The sequence below is a fragment of the Cryptomeria japonica genome, unplaced genomic scaffold (genome assembly GCF_030272615.1).
Source record: "Cryptomeria japonica unplaced genomic scaffold, Sugi_1.0 HiC_scaffold_202, whole genome shotgun sequence".
Taxonomy (NCBI): Eukaryota; Viridiplantae; Streptophyta; class Pinopsida; order Cupressales; family Cupressaceae; genus Cryptomeria; species Cryptomeria japonica.
The window spans coordinates 158,402-172,500 of record NW_026729024.1 but is presented as its reverse complement, the minus strand read 5'-3'; positions in this window follow the sequence as shown (position 1 = coordinate 172,500).

The following is a 14,099-nucleotide window of genomic DNA, read 5'->3' as shown; positions in this document are numbered from 1 at the left end:
CGAAGACTACCTCCAGGAACAATCGGGAACAAGACCGATTACAAGTCGTCGAGTCTGTTACTGGGCGAACACGAGATGCGCACAGGAAATCGATCAGCCCTCACAATGGCCCAAGGCCAGAGATCGGACTGCTACGATTTACCCCAACAATCATCGTGCCACTCTTCGCAGAGAGGTGATAGACGCCAACGAGCCCGCGCATAGCAATCGAGGTGTAAAAAGGGCGTTGAAGGCAGGAAGCCTGGACGAAAGAGGCTACGAGGTCACCTCGAAGCGGTCTAAGAATCGGGCGCACTTGGGGCGACTACCAGTGCCAACCCCTTATCCCGCGGTGCGTCCGACACACAGAAATTTCCAAGGCGGCCAAGGAGCCTCCCCGCATAGCAATCGGGGTGTGAGGTTACGGATGCAGCATTGATAGCAATCGAGGTGTGAGGCGAAGGATGCAGAAGTGAGAGCCGAGGGATGTAGCAGAGATAGCAATCGGGGTGTGTGATGCAGAAGAGATAGCAATCGAGGTGTGCGGTGGGAAGGGCCCAGCAGCCAGAATGCATGAAGCGACGGATGAAGCAGTGATGACAACCGGGCTGTGAGGAGAGGAGGGATGCAGCCAAGAAAGCAATCAGGGCTCGAGGCAAGGGATGCATCAAGGATAGCAATCATGTTGTGAGGCGAGATTCCAAAGGCTAAACGTGAGAGGCTGCAGGGTCGACTCAGAGAGGTCTATGCATGTGAGAGGCTGAAAGCAAGGTCGACTCGGAGCGGTCTATGCATCGGGCGCGCTTGGGGCGACTACCAGTGCCAACCCCTTATCCCGCGACGCGTCCGACAAAGAGAACGTTCCAAGGCGGCAGAGGAGGTTACCAGCCGAAGGATGCAGTAGCAATAACAGGTATAGTTCCGCGGCGGCCGAGAAGACTCACCGCATAGGAATCGGGATGCGAGGCGAGGGATGCGGCGGGAAGGCCCCGACGGCTAAACGGAAGAGGCTGCAGGGCCGCCTCGGAATGGTCCAAGCATCGGATGCGATTGGGACGACTACCAGTGCCAACCCCTTATCCCGCGATGCGTCCGATACACAGATAGTTCCAAGGCGGCCGAGGAGCCTCACCGCATATCAATCGGGGTGCGAGGCGAGGGATGGGGCGGGAAGGCCCCAACGGCTAGACGGAAGAGGCTTCAGGGCCACCTCGGAATGGTCCAAGCATCGGACGCGCTTGGGGCGACTGCCAGTGCCAACCCCTTATCCCGCGATGCGTCCGATACACAGATGGTTCCAAGGCGGCCGAGGAGCCTCACCGCATAGCAATCGGGGGTGCGAGGCGAGGGATGGGGCGGGAAGGCCCCAACGGCTAGACGGAAGAGGCTTCAGGGCCGCCTAGGAATGGTCCAAGCATCGGACACGCTTGGGGCGACTACCAGTGACAGCCCCCTATCCCGCGATGCGTCCGATACGAAGATGGTTCCAAGGCGGCCGAGGAGCCTCACCGCATAGCAATCGGGGTGCGAGGTGGGGGATGCGGCGAGATGGCCCCAACGGCTAGACGGAAGAGGCCACAGGGCCGCGTCGGAATAGTCCAAGCATCGGACGCGCTTGGGGCGACTACCAGTGACAACCCCTTATCCCGCGATGCGTCCGATACGAAGATAGTTCCAAGGCGGCCGAGGAGCCTCACCGCATAGCAATCGGGGTGCGAGGTGGGGGATGCGGCGAGATGGCCCCAACGGCTAGACGGAAGAGGCTGCAGGGCCGCCTCGGAATAGTCCAAGCATCGGACGCGCTTGGGGCCACTACCAGTGACAACCCCTTATCCCGCGATGCGTCCGATACGAAGATAGTTCCAAGGCGGCCGAAGAGCCTCACCGCATAGCAATCGGGGTGCGAGGTGGGGGATGCGGCGAGATGGCCCCAACGGCTAGACGGAAGAGGCCACAGGGCCGCCTCGGAATAGTCCAAGCATCGGACGCGCTTGGGGCGACTACCAGTGACAACCCCTTATCCCGCGATGCGTCCGATACGAAGATAGTTCCCAGGCGGCCGAGGAGCCTCACCGCATAGCAATCGGGGTGCGAGGCGAGGGATGCGGCGAGATGGCCCCAAAGGCTAGACGGAAGAGGCTGCAGGGCTGCCTCGGAATAGTCCAAGCATCGGACGCGCTTGGGGCGACTACCACTGCCAACCCCTTATCCCGCGATGCGTCCGATACACAGATAGTTCCGAGGCGGCCGAGGAGGTGGGGGATGCAGCGAGATGGCCCCAACGGCTAGACGGAAGAGGCTGCAGGGCCGCCTCGGAATAGTCCAAGCATCGGACGCGCTTGGGGCGACTACCAGTGACAACCCCTTATCCCGCGATGCGTCCGATACACAGATAGTTCCGAGGCGGCCAAGGAGCCTCACCGCATAGCAATCGTGGTGCGAGGTGGGGGATGCGGCGAGATGGCCCCAACGGCTAGACGGAAGAGGCTGCAGGGCCGCCTCGGAATGGTCCAAGCATCGGATGCGCTTGGGGCGACTACCACTGCCAACCCCTTATCCCGCGATGCGTCCGATACACAGATAGTTCCAAGGCGGCCGAGGAGCCTCACAGCATAGCAATCAGGGTGCGAGGCGAGGGATGCGGCGAGAAAGCCCCAACGGCTAGAGGGAAGAGGCTTCAGGTCCGCCTCGGAATGGTCCAAGCATCGGACGCGCTTGGGGCGACTACCAGTGACAACCCCTTATCCCGCGACGCGTCCGATACACAGATAGTTCCAAGGCGGCCGAGGAGCCTCACCGCATAGCAATCGGGGTGCGAGGCGAGGGATGCGGCGAGAAGGACCCAACGGCTACACGGAAGAGGCTTCGGGGCCGCCTCGGAATGGTCCAAGCATCGGACGCGCTTGGGGCGACTACCAGTGACAACCCCTTATCCCGCGACGCGTCCGATACACAGATAGTTCCAAGGCGGCCGAGGAGCCTCACCGCATAGCAATCGGGGTGCGAGGCGAGGGATGCGGCGAGAAGGACCCAACGGCTAGACGGAAGAGGCTTCGGGGCCGCCTCGGAATGGTCCAAGCATCGGACGCGCTTGGGGCGACTACCAGTGACAACCCCTTATCCCGCGACGCGTCCGATACACAGATAGTTCCAAGGCGGCCGAGGAGCCTCACCGCATAGCAATCGGGGTGCGAGGCGAGGGATGCGGCGAGAAGGACCCAACGGCTAGACGGAAGAGGCTTCGGGTCCGCCTCGGAATGGTCCAAGCATCGGACGCGCTTGGGGCGACTACCAGTGACAACCCCTTATCCCGCGACGCGTCCGATACACAGATAGTTCCAAGGCGGCCGAGGAGCCTCACCGCATAGCAATCGGGGTGCGAGGCGAGGGATGCGGCGAGAAGGACCCAACGGCTAGACGGAAGAGGCTTCGGGTCCGCCTCGGAATGGTCCAAGCATCGGACGCGCTTGGGGCGACTACCAGTGACAACCCCTTATCCCGCGACGCGTCCGATACACAGATAGTTCCAAGGCGGCCGAGGAGCCTCACCGCATAGCAATCGGGGTGCGAGGCGAGGGATGCGGCGAGAATGACCCAACGGCTAGACGGAAGAGGCTTCGGGTCCGCCTCGGAATGGTCCAAGCATCGGACGCGCTTGGGGCGACTACCAGTGACAACCCCTTATCCCGCGACGCGTCCGATACACAGATAGTTCCGAGGCGGCCGAGGAGCCTCACCGCATAGCAATCGGGGTGCGAGGCGAAGGATGCGGCGAGAAGGACCCAACGGCTAGACGGAAGAGGCTTCGGGTCCGCCTCGGAATGGTCCAAGCATCGGACGCGCTTGGGGCGACTACCAGTGACAACCCCTTATCCCGCGACGCGTCCGATACACAGATAGTTCCAAGGCGGCCGAGGAGCCTCACCGCATAGCAATCGGGGTGCGAGGCGAGGGATGCGGCGAGAAGGACCCAACGGCTAGACGGAAGAGGCTTCAGGGCCGCCTCGGAATGGTCCAAGCATCGAACGCGCTTGGGGCGACTACCAGTGACAACCCCTTATCCCGCGACGCGTCCGATACACAGATAGTTCCGAGGCGGCCGAGGAGCCTCACCGCATAGCAATCGGGGTGCGAGGCGAGGGATGCGGCGAGAAGGACCCAACGGCTAGACGGAAGAGGCTTCAGGGCCGCCTCGGAATGGTCCAAGCATCGGACGCGCTTGGGGCGACTACCAGTGACAACCCCTTATCCCGCGACGCGTCCGATACACAGATAGTTCCGAGGCGGCCGAGGAGCCTCACCGCATAGCAATCGGGGTGCGAGGCGAGGGATGCGGCGAGAAGGACCCAACGGCTAGACGGAAGAGGCTTCAGGGCCGCCTCGGAATGGTCCAAGCATCGGACGCGCTTGGGGCGACTACCAATGACAACCCCTTATCCCGCGACGCGTCCGATACACAGATAGTTCCGAGGCGGCCGAGGAGCCTCACCGCATAGCAATCGGGGTGCGAGGCGAGGGATGCGGCGAGAAGGACCCAACGGCTAGACGGAAGAGGCTTCAGGGCCGCCTCGGAATGGTCCAAGCATCGGACGCGCTTGGGGCGACTACCAGTGACAACCCCTTATCCCGCGACGCGTCCGATACACAGATAGTTCCGAGGCGGCCGAGGAGCCTCACCGCATAGCAATCGGGGTGCGAGGCGAGGGATGCGGCGAGAAGGACCCAACGGCTAGACGGAAGAGGCTTCAGGGCCGCCTCGGAATGGTCCAAGCATCGGACGCGCTTGGGGCGACTACCGTTGCCAACCCCTTATCCCGCGATGCGTCTGATACACAGATAGTTCCGAGGCGGCCGAGGAGCCTCACCGCATAGCAATCGGGTTGCGAGGCAGATTATTGGGAAGGGAACCCCCTGGGATGCGGCTCAAGCAGTGCCCAAAGGGACTGGAATGCGGAATCACATCGAGAGACCCAAATGCTATACGAGGGCTCAAATCGAATTATCGATTTGGCCACGACATGGACGCATCGGAACGACTACCTTTGCCGAACCACTCGCAATTGCATCCATACCGAAACCAATAGACATTTCCGTTAGAGCCCTCGCATAGCATTCGGGAATCTCGCATGCCCCTCTAAATCGACCAATGCTGGCGCTCAATGAAAATCCGAGCGCTACCACCGTTCGAGCGCCAGCATTGGTCGAGTTAGAGGGGCACGGGGGAGAATGCTCCAGTCAACACCTCCCCTATATAAGTTATTTGTCCGATTCTCGCACAACCGTAGTCTGCCTCGTCGAATCAAACAACGGTCCCAGATTCCGACTTCCGTTCCGTAGAGACCCAAAAGCTAGATGGAGGCTCGCAAGAAAGAGAGTCGGCGCATAGCAATCGGGTTTCTCGAACGTTTAGGGACCGAGCTCACTTGCGGATAGGGCAAAATCCGCCAAGCAACCCAAAAGCTAGACGGGGGCTCGAATCGAATCGCCTAGGCGGCCACAACAACGACGTGTTGGATCGACTACCAGTGCCAAACCATTCAGCAAGACTAGTCTGTGTCGAGGCCGGATAGAGATTCTCAGAGAGCGCCCGCATAGCATTTAGGAGACCTGCCGCGTCCCTCACACTCGACAAATGGTGGTGCACGTTTATAAATCCGAGCGATCCCAACCCTTTCAAGCACCAACATCGGTCGAGATAGAGGGGCACGGAGGGGGCTGCGTGAGACAACACAGTCCCTGTAACGGGTCTGCATTGGGCAGAATACTTGCACAGTTTTTGGATCGGGTCCAGCCTTAGTGGGGTTCCATTTTGCATCGGAACTCTTTCTTTTGCATAGCCGACATGGAATTGGTGTTTCACACAGCCGACTTAATTCATTTCATCGGCGGGGCCGATATGTTTTATTTCTTTGGCGGGGGCCGACATGGGACTTGGCCGATGTTCTTCTTAGCGCGGACTTAACTCATATGAGTCCGGACCTATATGGGCGCTAATTTTCCATTGGCGGGATTCCTTTTGGGCCGGCCCTATCCGCCCAACGGCTCTTTTATTTGGGTCCGACCCTCCAGTATATAAGATGAGCGGGATGCTCATTCTTGGCAAGGGAAGAAGCAGAGGCAGATTCAGAATCAGGATCATCAGCGATCAAGCATTCGGCAGCGAGCAGACGAGCAGACAGATGCGAGTCTTCGGCGTCGCAAGTCTGAGTGCGAGTATTGCAGCGAGGGACTTTATTGCTCAGGCGAGCATTGGGGTCTTGTGACTTGGCGATCTGGCACCTCGAGGAGCTAACTGGTTCTCCTCTCGAGCGAGCCGATCCCAGTCTGAGTCGAAGGGACTCTTTGTAACTTGTCCGAGTCAGATTGGCTGGCTGGGCAATCCATTTGGGGGCGACCGGTATTTCTCAATACCGAGTTCTATCCAGCATTGTAATCTTTGAGGATAATAATAAAGGATATGGGCACCTCGCCCCACCTTTGAATGTTGTGTTGTCTATTTTATTCCGCATTGCATCGTATCCTTTTATGCATTCTGGGAGCAAGTCGATCTGCATTTTCATTGTGCATTCCGCTTTAGCGCAATATTGGAAGGGACGAGGCGTAGGCCGAAGGTCTCTGACCTTGAACGGATCCGAGTCGGGTCGGGACTTGTCGGTGCCGCACAGGCTTAACTCCCAAAGCCCGTGACAGTTGGTATCAGAGCTTCGGATCAGATCCGGGGCTGTGCAGATCGAAAGATGGCAGATACAGATAGTCAGCATGAAGTGGAGGTCGTGCAACCTGAGAGTAAGGCTGCGAAGGTGTCTTCGAAGGGGAAAGATCCGAAGCACCGCGATTGGCTCCAAGACCATGAAAATCGACTCGAGGACCTGGAACAGTCCGACCTCGAGGAGCGCATGACGGCAGAGTGGTCGAAGCTGGCGGAACAGATAGAGTCTTTGAGGGAAGAGATCCGCTTCCTCAAAGAGGGGCAACAGATCTTCCATTCGTTGTTGCAGGGAGGAACGCATGGTTCTAAGGCAACTCGAGTTGGAACTTATGACGGTGAGCGCGATGACAAGGCACTTGATAATTTCTTCTGGGATGTTGAGGAGTACCTGTCGTGTGCACCGAAGACGTCTGATGAGGCACAGGTCAAGGATATTGCAACATACCTTACCGGCAGTGCGAAGCTGTGGTGGCGAACGCATCAGGCAGATGAACGCGCTGGGAAGACGGTGAAACCGATCAAGTCCTGGGCTGACTTGAAGGCAGCGCTTCATGATCAATTCCGACCTGGGAATTCGGATTGGATCATCCGATCCAGGTTCGATGAACTCAAGCATACTGGCACTATTCGAGAGTATGTCAAGGCATTTCAGGTGTTGGATTTGGAATGCACCAAGTTGAGCGACTTCGAGAAGTTATTCCTCTTCACTAAGGGTCTGCAACCCTGGGCGAAGGATGAGCTGAGGAGACAGAAAGTTCAGACTTTGGCCGAGGCGATCACAGTTGCGGATGGGCTGCTCGATTATAAGGGCGATGCAGCTAGGGGCTTTGGTGGAGCTCGAACAGACTACAAGAAGAACTTCCGCCGGAAAGAGAAGAAGGGAGGCGGACCTCCTTCTGATCCTAACGGCGAGCCCAGGAAGAAGAAACCGAAGAAGTCGAATGGAGAAGGCAACCCGAAGAAGAAAGATCACACACAGACTGAGAAGAAGAAGGATCGTGATCCAGGGTGTTTCATCTGTGGCAAAGATGATCACTGGGCACGGAGCTGTCCAGATCGGAGTAGGATCAACGCGCTGTTGTTCGAGGAGAAGAAGTTGCCCGCAATGAGCACCTTGCAACTCCTGAATGCAGTGCAACATTCTACCGAAGTGGCCGATAAGCACGAGTTGTGTTTTGTGGAGACTTTCTTTGGCAACAAGAAGGTGCTAGCTATGGTGGATTCAGGTGCCACCCACAACTACATCTCCGCATCCCGAGCGAAGAAGCTTGGACTCAAGATCGAGCCTACTACAAATCAGTTCAAGGCGGTGACCGCACCCGCGCAGCAGGTGAGCGGTGAGATCCATAAGGAAGTCATCCGAGTTGGGTCGTGGCAGGGTGTGCTTGATTTGATCGCCATTGGAATGAATGAGTTCGATCTCATACTCGGGCAGGAGTTCTTGAGGTCGGCATCAGCAGCTGTGGTGCCACACTTGAGCTGTTTGCTGATATTGGATCCGAGCAGACCAAGTATGGTTCCGATGATGAAGAGCGTGGAACAGGATCTCCTGTTGAACGCGCTCAGTGCTAAGCAGGTTGGCAAGGGAAGGCAGGAGGAGTTGTTTTTGGCCGCACTGATTGGAGATTGGGATGAAGGAGAGTCGTCAGGACCCTCTAACACCTCGGCGATCCAGGATGTGTTGTCCGAGTTTGCGGATGTTATGCCAGACCAGCTCCCAGCTGTGTTACCACCGAGGAGGCACGTTGATCACAGGATCGAACTGGAGTCAGGGGCAAGACCACCAGCGAAGGCTCCTTATCGACTCTCCGCACCAGAGATGGAAGAGTTGAGGAAGCAGTTGGCAGAGCTCGCTGAGGCAGGATACTTGCGTCCCTCCAGATCACCTTATGCTGCTCCAGTATTGTTCCAGCGCAAGAAGGATGGAAGCCTTCGGATGTGTGTGGACTATCGAGCTTTGAACAAGCTCACCATCAAGAACAAGTATCCGTTACCTCTCATAGCGGATAGCTTTGATCGACTGGTCGATGCAAGAGTGTTCACCAAGTTGGACCTGAGGCAGGGTTACTATCAGATCAGGATCGCGCCAGGTGATGAGGAGAAGACCGCGATCACGACGAGGTATGGTAGCTATGAATTCTTGGTTATGCCTTTTGGTCTCACTAACGCTCCTGCAACCTTCAGCACCTTGATGAACGATGTGTTTCGCTCATTATTGGACAAGTGCGTTGTTGTGTATCTGGATGACATTTTGGTATACAGTCGAGACATGGAGGAACACAAGCGGCACCTTCAGGAGGTGTTTGCTTTGTTGAGAGAACATCAGCTGTTCGCAAAGAAGGAAAAGTGTGCTTTTGCGCAGAAGGAAGTGCCGTTTCTGGGCCATATTCTTGGTCATGGCCAGATCCGACCAGACCCGGAGAAGCTTCAGGCAATCCGAGACTGGGAGCCGCTTCGCAATGTGCATGAGGTGAGACAGTTCCTTGGTTTAGCTAACTACTATCGCAAGTTTGTAGCAGGCTATTCCCGGATTGCGAGCCCCTTGACGGATCTGTTGAAGAAGGACCGCGGATGGAAATGGGGCGATAAGCAGCAGACAGCATTTGAGTTGCTAAAAGACAAGTTGACTGAGGAGCCAGTCCTTGCTTTGCCGAAATATGGCCAACCTTTTGAGGTCCAAACCGATGCGTCCGACTATGCCATGGGTGGAGTTTTGATGCAGGATGGACTCCTGTACTTTGCCGCAAACCGAGTCTACCTTCCGAAGTGGAGAGATGTTCGCAAGGAGGTCTTGCAGGAGTGTCATGATTCCGTTTGGGCAGGGCATCCGGGACAGAAGCGAACAATGGCCTTGTTGGAAAGAGGCTTCTACTGGCCTAACATGAGGGACGATGTTGAGAGGTATGTGAGGACTTGCCTCACTTGTCAGCAAGACAAAGCTCAGATGTTGCAGCCGGCGGGCTTGTTGCGTCCTCTCCCCGTTCCTGTGCGACCTTGGGCAAGTGTGAGCATGGACTTCATCACACAGTTGCCGGAGGTAGATGGACATTCTAGCATCATGGTCGTGGTAGACAGGTTCAGTAAGTATGCAATATTCATTGCATGTAAGACCTCGTGTCCAGCCGAGGAGGTGGCCGAGCTCTTTTTCAAGAATGTGGTCAAAAACTGGGGTATACCTTTGAGCATTGTAAGTGATCGGGACCCTCGATTCACTTCGAACTTCTGGCAGGAGTTGTTCAAGATTGTTGGGACCCGACTCCTGATGAGTTCGGGGTTCCATCCCCAGACTGATGGACAGACAGAGCGGATTAATGGCATCCTCGAAGACTACCTAAGGCACTTCGTAGTCTCGGATCAGGGGAACTGGCCTAAGCTGCTGGATGTGGCCCAGTTCTCCTACAATCTGCAGAGGAGTGAGTCCTCGAAGTTCAGTCCTTTTGAGTTGGCTACGGGCCAACAACCTCTTTCACCCCACACAGTCTTGGCAGGATACCAAGGCGAGAATGTTGATGCAACAGAACGACTGAAGAGCTGGAATGAGAAGGTGGACTTGGCTCGTTACCATCTCACCCAGGCTTCAGACAGGATGAAGAAGTTTGCTGACAGACACAGGCGTCGATTGGAGTTTGATGTTGGCGACAAAGTTTTGGTTCGCATGGATCAGGACCGATTCAAAGTCCCAAAGGGGCTGAGTGCTTCGTTGGTCAGACGATTTGATGGACCTTTCGAAGTCATTCGGAAGATCAATCCCGTCGCCTACCAACTCAACTTACCCCTCCATCTCAAGACTCATCCTGTTTTCCACGTCTCTCAGTTGAGACCGCATCATCCAGATGACGAAGATCTGATAAGAAATATTCCGAACAGAGGCCCGGCGAATGTGTTGGACAATCCGGACCGCAGAGTCAGCCAGGTCCTTGCAATGCGAACACGAGGAGGAGGCAAGAACGGCATCCGTGAGTTCTTGGTGATGTTCGAAGGACAGGGACGCGACTCCGCTTCCTGGGAACGCAGTGAGTCGTTATGGCGAGACGAGGAGATAATCATGGAGTTCCTCTCCAGGAGGAACCCGCCCAGACAGGAGTAGATTTCTGGGTCAATGCCTCCCAGTGCTTTGTGCAGGGGTGCTGGCGTCGAGGGCGCCGCCACTAGTTTAGTGGGGGAGGATGTAACGGGTCTGCATTGGGCAGAATACTTGCACAGTTTTTGGATCGGGTCCAGCCTTAGTGGGGTTCCATTTTGCATCGGAACTCTTTCTTTTGCATAGCCGACATGGAATTGGTGTTTCACACAGCCGACTTAATTCATTTCATCGGCGGGGCCGATATGTTTTATTTCTTTGGCGGGGGCCGACATGGGACTTGGCCGATGTTCTTCTTAGCGCGGACTTAACTCATATGAGTCCGGACCTATATGGGCGCTAATTTTCCATTGGCGGGATTCCTTTTGGGCCGGCCCTATCCGCCCAACGGCTCTTTTATTTGGGTCCGACCCTCCAGTATATAAGATGAGCGGGATGCTCATTCTTGGCAAGGGAAGAAGCAGAGGCAGATTCAGAATCAGGATCATCAGCGATCAAGCATTCGGCAGCGAGCAGACGAGCAGACAGATGCGAGTCTTCGGCGTCGCAAGTCTGAGTGCGAGTATTGCAGCGAGGGACTTTATTGCTCAGGCGAGCATTGGGGTCTTGTGACTTGGCGATCTGGCACCTCGAGGAGCTAACTGGTTCTCCTCTCGAGCGAGCCGATCCCAGTCTGAGTCGAAGGGACTCTTTGTAACTTGTCCGAGTCAGATTGGCTGGCTGGGCAATCCATTTGGGGGCGACCGGTATTTCTCAATACCGAGTTCTATCCAGCATTGTAATCTTTGAGGATAATAATAAAGGATATGGGCACCTCGCCCCACCTTTGAATGTTGTGTTGTCTATTTTATTCCGCATTGCATCGTATCCTTTTATGCATTCTGGGAGCAAGTCGATCTGCATTTTCATTGTGCATTCCGCTTTAGCGCAATATTGGAAGGGACGAGGCGTAGGCCGAAGGTCTCTGACCTTGAACGGATCCGAGTCGGGTCGGGACTTGTCGGTGCCGCACAGGCTTAACTCCCAAAGCCCGTGACAGTCCCCTATATAAGTTATTTGTCCGATTCTCACACATCCGAAGAATGGTCATCAAATCGGACAACAGCCCAAACTTCCGACTTCCGTCCCAGAAAGCCCAAGAGCTATCTAAAACGTTCATGGCCGGAACTCGATCGCGGCTATACCAGTCCGCCAAGCAACCCAAAAGCTAGACTGGAGCTCTAGTCGAATCACCTCTGTGGCCATTGCAAGGACGTGTTGGAGCGACTACCATTGCCGAACCATTCCGCAGGTCGAGTCCATACCAAGGCCGCATAGAGATTCACGATGAGCTCCTGCATAGCAATCAGGAGACTTGCCGTGTCCATCACAATCGATAAATCCTGGTGCAAGATTTTTGCATCCGAGCGCTCCAACCAGTCGAGCACCAGCATCAATCGACATAAACGGGCACGGGGGGAGGATGCTCGAGAACACTACCTCCCCTGTAACGGGTCTGCATTGGGCAGAATACTTGCACAGTTTTTGGATCGGGTCCAGCCTTAGTGGGGTTCCATTTTGCATCGGAACTCTTTCTTTTGCATAGCCGACATGGAGTTGGTGTTTCACACAGCCGACTTAATTCATTTCATCGGCGGGGCCGATATGTTTTATTTCTTTGGCGGGGGCCGACATGGGACTTGGCCGATGTTCTTCTTAGCGCGGACTTAACTCATATGAGTCCGGACCTATATGGGCGCTAATTTTCCATTGGCGGGATTCCTTTTGGGCCGGCCCTATCCGCCCAACGGCTCTTTTATTTGGGTCCAACCCTCCAGTATATAAGATGAGCGGGATGCTCATTCTTGGCAAGGAAGAAGCAGAGGCAGATTCAGAATCAGGATCATCAGCGATCAAGCATTCGGCAGCGAGCAGACGAGCAGACAGATGCGAGTCTTCGGCGTCGCAAGTCTGAGTGCGAGTATTGCAGCGAGGGACTTTATTGCTCAGGCGAGCATTGGGGTCTTGTGACTTGGCGATCTGGCACCTCGAGGAGCTAACTGGTTCTCCTCTCGAGCGAGCCGATCCCAGTCTGAGTCGAAGGGACTCTTTGTAACTTGTCCGAGTCAGATTGGCTGGCTGGGCAATCCATTTGGGGGCGACCGGTATTTCTCAATACCGAGTTCTATCCAGCATTGTAATCTTTGAGGATAATAATAAAGGATATGGGCACCTCGCTCCACCTTTGAATGTTGTGTTGTCTATTTTATTCCGCATTGCATCGTATCCTTTTATGCATTCTGGGAGCAAGTCGATCTGCATTTTCATTGTGCATTCCGCTTTAGCGCAATATTGGAAGGGACGAGGCGTAGGCCGAAGGTCTCTGACCTTGAACGGATCCGAGTCGGGTCGGGACTTGTCGGTGCCGCACAGGCTTAACTCCCAAAGCCCGTGACAGTTGGTATCAGAGCTTCGGATCAGATCCGGGGCTGTGCAGATCGAGAGATGGCAGATACAGATAGTCAGCATGAAGTGGAGGTCGTGCAACCTGAGAGTAAGGCTGCGAAGGTGTCTTCGAAGGGGAAAGATCCGAAGCACCGCGATTGGCTCCAAGACCATGAAAATCGACTCGAGGACTTGGAACAGTCCGACCTCGAGGAGCGCATGACGGCAGAGTGGTCGAAGCTGGCGGAACAGATAGAGTCTTTGAGGGAAGAGATCCGCTTCCTCAAAGAGGGGCAACAGATCTTCCATTCGTTGTTGCAGGGAGGAACGCATGGTTCTAAGGCAACTCGAGTTGGAACTTATGACGGTGAGCGCGATGACAAGGCACTTGATAATTTCTTCTGGGATGTTGAGGAGTACCTGTCGTGTGCACCGAAGACGTCTGATGAGGCACAGGTCAAGGATATTGCAACATACCTTACCGGCAGTGCGAAGCTGTGGTGGCGAACGCATCAGGCAGATGAACGCGCTGGGAAGACGGTGAAACCGATCAAGTCCTGGGCTGACTTGAAGGCAGCGCTTCATGATCAATTCCGACCTGGGAATTCGGATTGGATCATCCGATCCAGGTTCGATGAACTCAAGCATACCGGCACTATTCGAGAGTATGTCAAGGCATTTCAGGTGTTGGATTTGGAATGCACCAAGTTGAGCGACTTCGAGAAGTTATTCCTCTTCACTAAGGGTCTGCAACCCTGGGCGAAGGATGAGCTGAGGAGACAGAAAGTTCAGACTTTGGCCGAGGCGATCACAGTTGCGGATGGGCTGCTCGATTATAAGGGCGATGCAGCTAGGGGCTTTGGTGGAGCTCGAACAGACTACAAGAAGAACTTCCGCCGGAAAGAG